The sequence below is a fragment of the Catharus ustulatus genome, chromosome 10 (assembly GCF_009819885.2).
Source record: "Catharus ustulatus isolate bCatUst1 chromosome 10, bCatUst1.pri.v2, whole genome shotgun sequence".
NCBI lineage: Eukaryota > Metazoa > Chordata > Aves > Passeriformes > Turdidae > Catharus > Catharus ustulatus.
This window is the reverse complement of record NC_046230.1, coordinates 17999628-18010486: the sequence shown is the minus strand read 5'-3', so window position 1 is coordinate 18010486 and position 10859 is coordinate 17999628. Positions and strand designations below refer to the sequence as shown.

General features: G+C 54.6%; 1 long non-coding RNA gene across 1 annotated transcript; it reads left to right on the top strand.

The window, feature by feature from the left end:
- Positions 1-584: 584 nt before the first annotated feature.
- Positions 585-9757, top strand: LOC117001021. Its single transcript, XR_004418899.2, has 3 exons — positions 585-858; positions 1013-1142; positions 2287-9757. It is a non-coding gene; the product is annotated as an uncharacterized LOC117001021 (long non-coding RNA).
- The last annotated feature ends 1102 nt before the right edge of the window (positions 9758-10859 follow it).

The window sequence follows — 10859 nt, the reverse complement described above, 5'->3', positions numbered from 1 at the left end:
GAAGCCTGAGGAGGCTTTTTATTATATCCACGGCTCCTGGAAAAGGAAACTCCAAGTGCTTTCCCATAACGTGATAAAAAGCTCTCCTGGCTGAGACCACGACAACTTCTTACACGTGAGAGCAGTGAGTCAGTGCAGCATGAGGCTGAGCTCAGTGCTTGCCCAGCCACTGGAAATCACTGATTCTTTACATGTATGTAACTGGGATTTGAAAGAACCTTGGTGTGAGTCCCGTTGACCTTGCACTCACCACAGAGACCTGGCAGCTGTGGTGCCTGTCCGTGTTAGTGCCTGGTCCTGTGGCTACAAAGCAGTGGGGGTCGAGCAGACCCTGGACCCTCTGTGCTGGTTGGGAAGCACTGGGGAGGTTCAGGTCATGCAGCAGAAGAGAGTCCACAAGTCTCCCATGTCTGCACCTGAGAGCAGGCAGCTGTGGGTGAGTGCTGGGGTGCACAGAGGGATCTCCTGTGCTCACACAAGGATGCGCCGGGGTCAGGAGGCTGCCAGGGTACCTGTGGCTCCAGTGACGGGGGCTGGAGTTGCTCCCCATCCTTTCTCACAAGGCTGGGACACAGTGGGTCCTCCTTGGCACAGCCCCCAGCCTGGCTGGGTAACTCCTAAGTGGTAAAGCTGGCCTAATTAGTCTGTTTAATCTTCTCCCATAAATCACTCCTACCCATCCCCTGCAGACTATCGGCAGCATCTGAAGTCATTAGTTAATTTAAACCTGGGAGTTCACACGTTGGCTTATCAGAGCCATCTCCTTTCCCCGCTAAGCGCTTGCTCGGTGCATCCCTGGCTGCTGCTAGATCCGATCTGCGCCCGCTTTGAAGCCGTGATGGGCTGCCAGCAGGCGAGGTGCTGCCTGTTTCCCTGCCTGCTCGCTGCCTGCTGGCGGGTGGGAGGGGAGATGGAGATCCTGCTTCTCCCCTTCCCCGCGCTCCCCGTTTTTTGAACTTCTCCTCTGACTCATCCATTTGATTTGATGTTTTCACCTTTGTTTTACAAATAGCAGTTTGCCCGAATGCTGGAAGGAGAAGGCAGCTCCGATGCTGCTGCAGCTTCCCTGGCTGCCAGGGGAAGTAATAGAATCTTAGAATCATCTGGGTTGGAAAAGATCACCTGTAAGATCATCGAGTCAGGTGAGTGGGGTCCTGGGGAGGGAGCTGGTGGGCACTCAGTCTGGACTTGCACCTGGAAGGGATGTGGGAAAGCTGGGATTACTACAGGTTGACCAGACTTGGCCAGGGATCCCACTAATGCCTTGTATTGCCCATTGGTTGTGCTCTCACTTCTCCATCCTCTTCCTCCCTGGGGCTCCAGCCTGAAGGGAGCAGGACTCCCCAAGTCTCTGGGGTGGGATGTCCCCACGTACATGGGAATCAGGGATTCCTAAAGTGAGCTCTGCTGGTCTGGGGGCAGTGCTGACAGCCTGGGCACACACCTGTCCTTCCCTGTGCGTGGGCAGGTGGCAGTGAGCCCGAGGGTCTTGGCAGGGCCAGCAACACAAATGCTCAGCTCCTAGTGCAAGATGGGAGGGGGAAAGTGGGGGGCTTGGTAGGCAGCTGGACTGGGGAGACCTGACAGCAACAGGGTCTGGCGGCTCCCAGCTGTTTTCCAGGGAGCACCATGAGGTGGGAGTCATCCCAGCCACGGGGTGCCACGCTGCACCCATGGGCAGGAAGCACTCAGGCTGGGAAATGCCTGGCTGGGTGCCCTGCACAGGCAGAGCCCTGCCCACGGGGCAGCTCCGGGCAGCCCCCTCCCACAGCAGCACCCCCAGGGCAGCCCCACATCGGGGTAGCAGCCAGGACAGCACCCACTGGCACAACACACATCACCCACTGCCCCCGAGGGGGATCTGGACGAGCTGGCACCTCGAGCGTGGGGTGTGGGTGATGCTGAACACTGGAGGGTACCTGTCCTCCCAGAGCACCCTCTGCACCCCTGGGCTCTGCTCCTGTTGCTCCCGGCTGGGTGAGGGACAGCTGCTCACCCTGGGAACTGTCAATCCAGGCTGCTTCCAGGAATGCTCTGTGCATCCCTGGGGCACAGTGACTGGCAGCACACAAGAACCAGCACATACAGCTTTTTGGGGACACATTTTTGGCCAGAGCACCCTGAAGCAGCCCCTTTAAAGCTTCCTGGTGGTTTCAGGAGGGGACACGGTGCCTGTGCTCCTCGGCTGGCTTTGTGGCTGCCCTCTTCCTCCCACTTTCCTGTTCCAAGGGGGAGCTGCAGCCGTGTTTGGTTTTGTAGTCCAAGCTCTGGATTTATTGCTTCCAGGTCTTCATGTGTTTGTTCATGAAATGAAAGACGGCTGGGTGAGCCTGCTTTCTACTCCTCTGGCCTGCCTTCTGCAGCCCACCGGGGATCTTTCCGACTCGGGATGATGCTTCCCTTCACAGGCACCCAAACACTGCCTGAGTGGAGGACACATCGGTGGGGACTGATGTCCTGACAGATGTTAAAGCCCTGGGTGTCAAGGCACGGGAAAAGGCGCTGGTACAACCCTGGGCACTCCCAGGCACTACAGACCGTGCTGGTACAGCACAGGGTGACGTGGGGCCCTGCCTGGGTGTGCTCGGGCTGTCCCCTGTCCCCAGGCTGCCGCTCCCCTTCTGCTGTGGCCGGAAGACATGAGCTCCCGATTAAAGGATATTCCAACCAGACGGAGCGGCTGCGGCAGCCGGGAGAAGGCGCAGCAGGAGGGGACGGGGACAGGACGCGTCAGAGACCAGAGGAGAAGCTAATTTACGCTGGAATGTAAATACAGCAGCAGCACGCTGCTCCGCAGGGCGTGCCACCCCCCTCCTGGCTCTGGAACACGGGCTAGAGCTGCCCGGGATGGCTCAGGTCCCCGCCGTGCCAGAACCTGCATCTCACCTGGGCACTGTGCAGAGGTGAGGAGGAGGAGGGTCAGGGGCTGCTGCAGCAGCGCAGTGCCACTGCTGCTGCTCCTGCTGTTGAGGTACCACAGGTTACACACCCACCGCAGAGGGATGGAGAATCAGCCTTCCCTAATAATCCAAAGAATCAATAGCAGTGTCATGGATGTGCAGAACAACAGCTCTGAGTTGAGAGGGGAACTTCTCAGCAGGATTAACTCTGAAACCTAGTGACAACACTTTAAGTATCTGTGCTATCTATGTCCCTGCTGCTCATTCTAGCAGATAGTTCTTACTAATGAGCTTTACTCAACAGCACTAGATTTGTCTGCGAGAGCAAATTCCAGGGATCAAAAAATAAGGTTTAAGATGCAAATATTCTGTGAGATATCCACATTTAAATGTTTGGAGCTTTTTTGTTCCTTACTCCAGGGACAATTTTTAAAGGAAGCAAGGAGAGATCCTCTGGAATGTGAGACAGAGAAAAATTTTTAAAAGAAAAGACCAAATAATATAAAATCACAGTTTTGGTTTTGGTTGTTTGGGGGTTTTTTAGCTTATAACCATGGAATTTGGAAAAGTTCCCTTCTGCTCACCCAGGGCAGTGTAAGCGCAGATGTCCCCGCCCTGGGGAGCTGGTCGGGCTCATCCATTCCTCTCTGGTTATAGAATATCACTGGGAAAGGCCATGGGCATGCTGATGGGTGCCAGGACTGGTGGCACAGGGCGAACCCCAGCCAGGCTCCTCACTACCCAGGGCAGAGGAAGCTCAGCAGATGAGTGGTCTGTGGCAGGTGACAAAGAGACTCAAGTAAGTCCCTAAATCGTCCAACCCATGCTGGTAGTGGGCTCCTCCTCTGTCCTGAGGTTGGACCCCAGTGCAAGGACCTGATCTCAGACACAGATGCTGGGAGAATTCACACCCCAAGACAGGTTGTTTTTCAGTTTTCTTTAATCTTCCACATGGCTTTTTTTTTTTTCATTTTGAGACAGGAGTACTAACTGCTAAGGATGCATATGGAATTTGAATATGAATGATAAGAACAGCTGTGTATATCTATTATGAATGAACATAAACAGAAATGTATAAACTGAGATTTGGGGGCTTTTGGAAGAATTAGTGCCTTTGTTCCTGGATTTTTTTCCTATCAAAGTTTGAACCAAAGCCCATTAGCCTGGACTTTCCCGCAGCCGACCAAGCCAGGAGCTTCATTTCGTCCTGGCTCTGAGCCATGCTGAATTCTCCTCAACAGCTCAGTGAGCCCTAATCCTAACAAATTTACCCAGAGAAGTGGGTCTCTTATTACACAGTCTAATTTGAATGCTTTCCAAGGTTAATTTCAGCTCCCTCTCCCTCTCCAAACACGCCTGCCCCTCCAGAGCCAGCTCCCCCCTTCCCCAGCTCCCCCCCGGCTCCCCGTTAGCGCCAGCCCGGGGGGAGCAGCCCCCTTCACCACCGAGATGGTTTTTAAACGAGAAAATAATGGGATGTGTGTCCCTGGGTCCGGACTCTGCCTGGAGGGTTTCTTAATGCCGAGCGACTTCCTCCGCAAATTAATTGCAACTTTCGTTGGGCGAAAATAGCCCTGGAAGCCCCTTCCCCACAGGCTCTTCCGCACGTGATATTGCTCAGTTCATAATCTGATTCCTACGACTCCGTTCCTTCCTTCCTTCCTGTCCCCAGCGTGCCGGTGAGTGCCCACGAGGGGCCAGCAGGGTGACCCACCTGGCAGCCGTGCCATGGCCGGGGAGCATCGCTGCTGCCTGGCCAAGACGGCCCTGGCTCTTGCTTTGCAACAGACTGTGCAAAAAAACCTCAGCGTGGGGAAACTGAAACCTGGCCCAGTGCAGGGAGCAGCTGTCAGATCCATTAGGGAAGGGATAGAGAAGGAACCAGCTATGCCTGGTGGACGGCGATTGCAGGAGAGGGGCGGTGGGGTGGCAGGGGTACACAGCAGGGGGCTAAAAGGGACAGAACAAGCAGCAGTGGGTTTAGACTGAAAGGGTCAATTTAGATTAAATATAAGGAGTGACTTTTTTTACATTGGGGATTGTAAAGCACTGGCACAGGCTGCCCAGAGAGGTGGTGAACACCCCACCCTGGGCTGGATGAGGCTCTGACTACCTGAACTGGCTGATGATCCCCCTGCCCATGGCAATGGGGTTGGACTAAATGGCATTCAAAGGTCCAACCCAAACCATTCTATGATTATGTAATAGGAAAGATTATGTGGAAAAAGTGCACAAAGGAGCCAGGATCCCACCTCATCCAACAGCCCACCTGGGTGTGGCCCCAGGGATAATTTCTGCTGGCTTTTACCTGCAAGAAGTAGAAACTTGCCACACCAGCTGGGCCTGGGGGGTTGTGCTGGGTCATGGTAGGTGTGGAATAGCAACTCTGCAGCCCTGGGACAGGGGTTTTCCACATGTCCTCAGGCAATGAGGTCCCAGGTGCATGGGGCAGAGTGCTCCTGCCATGGAGCTGAGATTCACCCTGCTTACTCTCCTCTCCTTTCTTCACTTTCTTCTTCTTTATACTCATTTAATGCTTTAATATTTGCTCACTCTGAGCATCACAGGTAGTGCAATATTTCATCACCCTGTCAGGAGATGGGGCAGGGAAGGAGTTGGGGATGTGCCCTGTGTCATGCCAGGGTGGCTGAGCTGGGCTGGAGTGCCAGTGGGATGAGAACAACACTGGGCTCTTCCTGTCAGTGCTTCTGTGAAGATTTCTCTCTGAAGTGCCTCCACAGGTCACGTCTTCTGCTGTCACATCCTGCTGCCAGGTAGCCTCCTGTGCCTGCTCCCTGTCCCTCGAAGCCTTGCTGCCCAGCAGTCACCTTGCTGAGCGATACCCACGTCTGATGGTTTTGCTCCAGGCACACGAGTTGCACGTGTCAAAGCTGAGCCACATCTTATCTCCTGGCTGTTCCTGCCTGCAAACCCTGGCTGTGGGGTGTGTGCAGTGCTTCCCCAGCACTGAGGGTTGTGGGGGATTTAGGGTACCAGCTTCAGGGTGAGGGGCACCCTGGGCAGGTCTCTGGGGTGCAGGTTGGAAGGGCCAGCACAGACACGGCTCTATCTGCCAGGAGGATGCTGGTCATTGCTTTAAGGTCAACCTTAAATAATGGGAATAATAAAAATAAGGCTGCCTGGAGGAAAGGAGAGAGCAAACTGAATTCTAATGAGGTTGCATGGACACATCAGCATGACCATTACACGGAAATAATTTTAAAAAGGAAAAAAAGAGCATCAAGTTTAGATCAAAGGACTTGGGACACAGCAGCCAGGGCACAATCCCACAAGAACATCCTGGGAGAGGACATCCCCACTGAGATCCCATATCCATGAGCTGCTCCTACCCTGTTGTGCTAGGAAAGGTCCAGGGCAACCCTTGACTACAGAGGGTGTGGGAAAAGAGCCCAGAGGAATTAGGGAGATGCTGCTTCATTCAAGATGGGGACTGGTATCTTATAGTCAAGCTTTACCGCAACTGCACACTGTGCCTGGTGTGAAGGGGCAGAACATTTGCTCTTATGGATGGCAAAAACTTACCAAGTTGTGGTGGCAAACACTGAAAGAGGAAGTTTTAGAAGGGAAATAAAACATTAATATTTCAGGGCTTAAGGCAGTCCTCAGTGCAAAGGTAGGAAAGTAATTAGTGATGAAGATGGGGAAATAACCAATATTAAATGGCAGTGGGGTGAGCACAGGTTCAAGGGGCCACAAGGAGGAGGATGGGCAAGGGCTCTCCAGGAGATGACAAGGAATGAGCCTGGAGGCCCCCAGGAATCCCCCTCAGCACAGCACCAAGGCCCAGCAGCACCGTATTTCAGGGAGGGCTGTGCCTGCAATAACCCTGCCCTCCTCCTCCTCACCTCGGCTCCGCTGGACACAGGCCAGGTGAAACGCTCCCCCGAGCACGGCGGGGACTGGTCCAACCCCGCACAGCTCCAATTATCCCTGGCTGGAGACTTTCCAGGAATCCCATCCCCTCTCCCTCCGCCGACCCTGCCTCCCCCAGCCTCCCCCCCTCAAAGCAATTTGACTTTTATAGTAATAACTTCTGAACCCTGGACTGGGGCCGTGCCAAGGAAAGCAGCAGAAAACAATGTGATGGGCCTCGGCAGGCGCGGAAACTCCAGCGACCGAGACCAGCCCTAAAATAACTTTTGAGCGATGGTTATTTATTCTGGGAGAAAGTTCGTTCATTCACAATTTGGAGGGGAGATAAACGAGGGCGGGCCGGGGCTGCACAGCGGCAGCACGCCGTGGCTGCGAATGCAGGGCGCCTGCAGCGCCAGGGCAGCCGGCTCACCATGGTCCTCCTGCCCATGTCCTGCTGGAAAACCCTTCCTAGCGGTATTTGGGTCCATCTGAAAGCCGTGGGCTCGGGTGGAGGAGTCCAGCTCAAGGCTGGGGGTCTGCATGTGCCACCAGGTGAAGGGGGCTGCAGTTTGTGTGTTTGTCCCTGGCTGTTTCAGCTTCCCTGGGCATGCTGTTCAGCGTGGTGGCTGTGCCACATGCCACTGGCTTGCACACCTGCACCTGGGCTCTGCACACTGAAGTCATCGTTGTCCAATGGGCAGCAGGTGGTGCAGGAAAACTCCAGGCAGGAACAGACAGCATCCTGCTGCCAGTTCTGTTGGTATCACTGTGTGCACAGCAGCTGCCAGCCAACATCAGCTGGGCAAGCAACAAGTGGTGCAGCCTCAGTAATTCTGCAGCTCTGAGCTGCCACAGCTTCCCTGCAATGCACAGGAGCTGAACTAGAGCTCTGTTGGGGGATTTTTTTCATTCTTCATTTTGGGAAAAAGTTTTTTTCTGGCAACACTGTGGTCTAAACCAGGACCAGCTCCCAGAGGAGCCTTGAGCAGCCTGGGCAACGCTGGGCACTTCTGAATCAGGGACACTCCAAAGCAGGCAGGGAGCCAGCCAGCCCTCAGCACTGCCTCATGTCTGCTTGTGCAAGTGTTTTATGGTCCCTGTCACCATGGGCTGGGCACTCGCTGGGAGCTGAAGTGCAGTGGTGACTCTGCCAGACAAGGCTCAGGCTGGGCTCCCCTGGCAGGTTTGGAAAACAAATGCTGGGGAGACCTGGTCTCTGTCTGCTGGGTGACAAGGGTGACAGAGACCTTGCAGTGTGACCCTGTGCGCAGCCAGGCAGGAGAGGGACAGACAGTGACTTGACTGGATGTGAGGGCCTTACCAGCTTTGTGTGCAGATCATCTCCAAGAATGATGCACATCCCAGACTACCTGCCCACGAGCATCTCAGGGCAAGGGCTGATCCTGGTCCATTGTGGCATGATGCCGCAGTGACAAGGGACAGCATTGCCATCATCACCTACCCTGCACATCAGATCTTGAAGAGTGCACTGTTCTGAAGAGGGATATGCCACCATATCCCTTCCCACCAAGAGAACAACTTGCCTGGGCCACCCCTCTCCACCTACAGCCTGCAGGCTGGGGGACCTTGTTGAGTGCCACCAAATATTTTTGCTTTGGGATGACATGTGAACACATTGGATCTGGGGGCCTGGAGTTGCAGAAGGGGATGATTCAGTGCTGCCCTTTGCAGAGTGAGGAGGGCACCACTTTGTGTTTAGTAACACAGTCACTGTTATTAGATACACTGTCACCCGGCCACCCTCGCGTGGGGACAGCAGGGTTAACAGGGGGCACACACAGGGCAGGAGCAGCCCTTGGCAGTGCCGGCCAGCACACACGGCTTCCTTCGTGGCACGGTGCCCGCGACGGTGACACTGGCCCTGCTGGGACACATCCCTCATCCTGCCAGGCAGGAAAACTCCGGCTCCATGCTCCTCCTCGCCTCTCCACATCCCCTGCCCTCTGCCCCGCCACCGCTGTGGACAGCCCTGTGCCTGCCAGATGACTTCCAGCCTCGCTGCTCTTCGGGCTGTCTGAGCAGCTCGTGATCTTGGCAGGCAGCTCAGTCCTACCAGTCATCATTACAATGATTATTTGTGTCTTCCCAGCTCAAAAGGGCTTTCCTCTTACCTCGCCTCTGGCTGGCCTCGAGCCAGGTCGGGCTGTGGATGGAGAAAAGGGAGAGGGCAGCATCCTGCGCTGTCAGAGCAGGGGAGTGCAGTGGGATGCAGGAGAAGAAGGGGCAGAGGGAAGGACAGATCCTGTCCCTCCTCCTGAATGTCAGATTGGAAAATCAACACCCTCTTGGTTAATTCATTAGCTTTGATTAGCAACTCTGAAGTTCGGACCAGCTAATGGGCTCCCTCCCCCGGTTAATCTCCAAGAGGAGTTCAGCAAGGTTATCTGAACCACGAATGGCAAGGGAAGGATGGGGATAAGTGCAATTGAATTAGGATGCTGTTAAATGAAGAAGCCAAACTGAGACAGAACACGGCCCTTGCAAAATGTCCCCATGGCTAAAACATGGCGTAGAGCATCATTAAAGCACGGGGCAGAACACAGCACTGTGGTTGCAATCTGGGCTGGGGCAGCAAGTGCCTGTGGACACCAGCCCAGCCTGGGGCATGTTTGCCAGCTCCATCCCATGCAGATCCCTTCACCAACACCTTCATCTCCGTATGTGAGCCGCATCTTCCTCCAAGTGGGGGTTCCTCTGCAGCCTGGATTTTGTTGTTGATTAAATTAGCTCAGCAGTAACCTGTTTGTGATGATGATGTGAGGTAGCGACCTTCAGTGTTTTCATTAAAATACACATGTATATATTTGTTTTCTGCGGTTATGAATGTAATTCCACAATCCACTGAGGAGCCGGTAATTTTCTGGCTGAGGTGGGAAGTTGCTGACATCTTGTGATACATGACAAGATTGATTGTATTTGCTTACCCTTTAACCTAATAAAGAAAAATAATGTTCCTTAGTCTCACTAATTCTCTATAAACTTGGACGTTGCTTTAAATCAGCTGGAAGTGCAGGCGCTGAACCATATCATTGCTGGGGCAGGAGTCCTGCTCCCCAGGCTGTCCCCAGCTCCCAGGTGAGAGGGACCAGCATGGCAGCATTGTCCCCAGGAGCACCCAGCACCTCTGGGTGTGAGAGGACTGTGGTGGTCGTGGCAGGGAGGTGGCCTCCCTGTGTATCCTGCTGGCTGGGAAAGCATTAACCAATTTACTGCTAATCGTGTTATCACCAGCACATCTGAGCAGCTGCTGGGCTGCACAGGCCAAAGTAAACACGGCCCAGTGCCCTGAGGACACGGAGCAGTCAGAGGCAGCTGTGCCTACTCTCGGGTTTCCAGGTCCCATATCTCCCACCACAGTGGCCCAGTTGGCCTCTGGAAGGAAGGAGGCTCCACAGGACAAACCCAGCCAGTACTGCAGTGGGCAGGAGGGATGCTGCAGCACAGAGAGTGGAAGCTGCCCTGCCTGAAATTTGGGCTGGTGCCCTGACATCAGGCACAGTAGACACCATACCTGCAAAACATCTGCCCTTCCGTCCCTGGGGGATCAGATGTAAGAGGTGAAGGAGCAGGCTGGGTGCCAGGGTGCGTGTGGCAGTGGGTCTGCCATCCCAACCATCCCCTCCATCCTCCCTCCCTGGGGACAGCCCTCTCCAGGGGAAGAAATTACAGGGCAGGGAAAGCAATGCCACTACAACACAGCTCCTCTCAGTTACCCATCCATCCTCTGGGGAATCTTCAGTCCTGAGTTGTTCTTAGTTCCTCAGCCCTATCGTGGCTTCTCTGACCTTCTCCACAGCACAGCACACAGCAAACAGGGCACACATGTGTCCCCAGGTCAACAGCATCGGGGTGTAGCTGTCCCAAAGTGATGGACTGTGCCCACGACAGAGCAGCCCTGGCCTGGGCATGTGTGGGTGAAAGTGCTGCAGCCTGGGGAGAGGTTTTCCCTGCTCTGAAGCAGAGCTGGCAGGGGGCTGCTCACCTGCCCAGCATGGTGGTTTGCCAACTAGCTGCCAACCAGCCGGGAATTGCCTTTGCCTTTGCTGGTGTGCTTAAAAATAA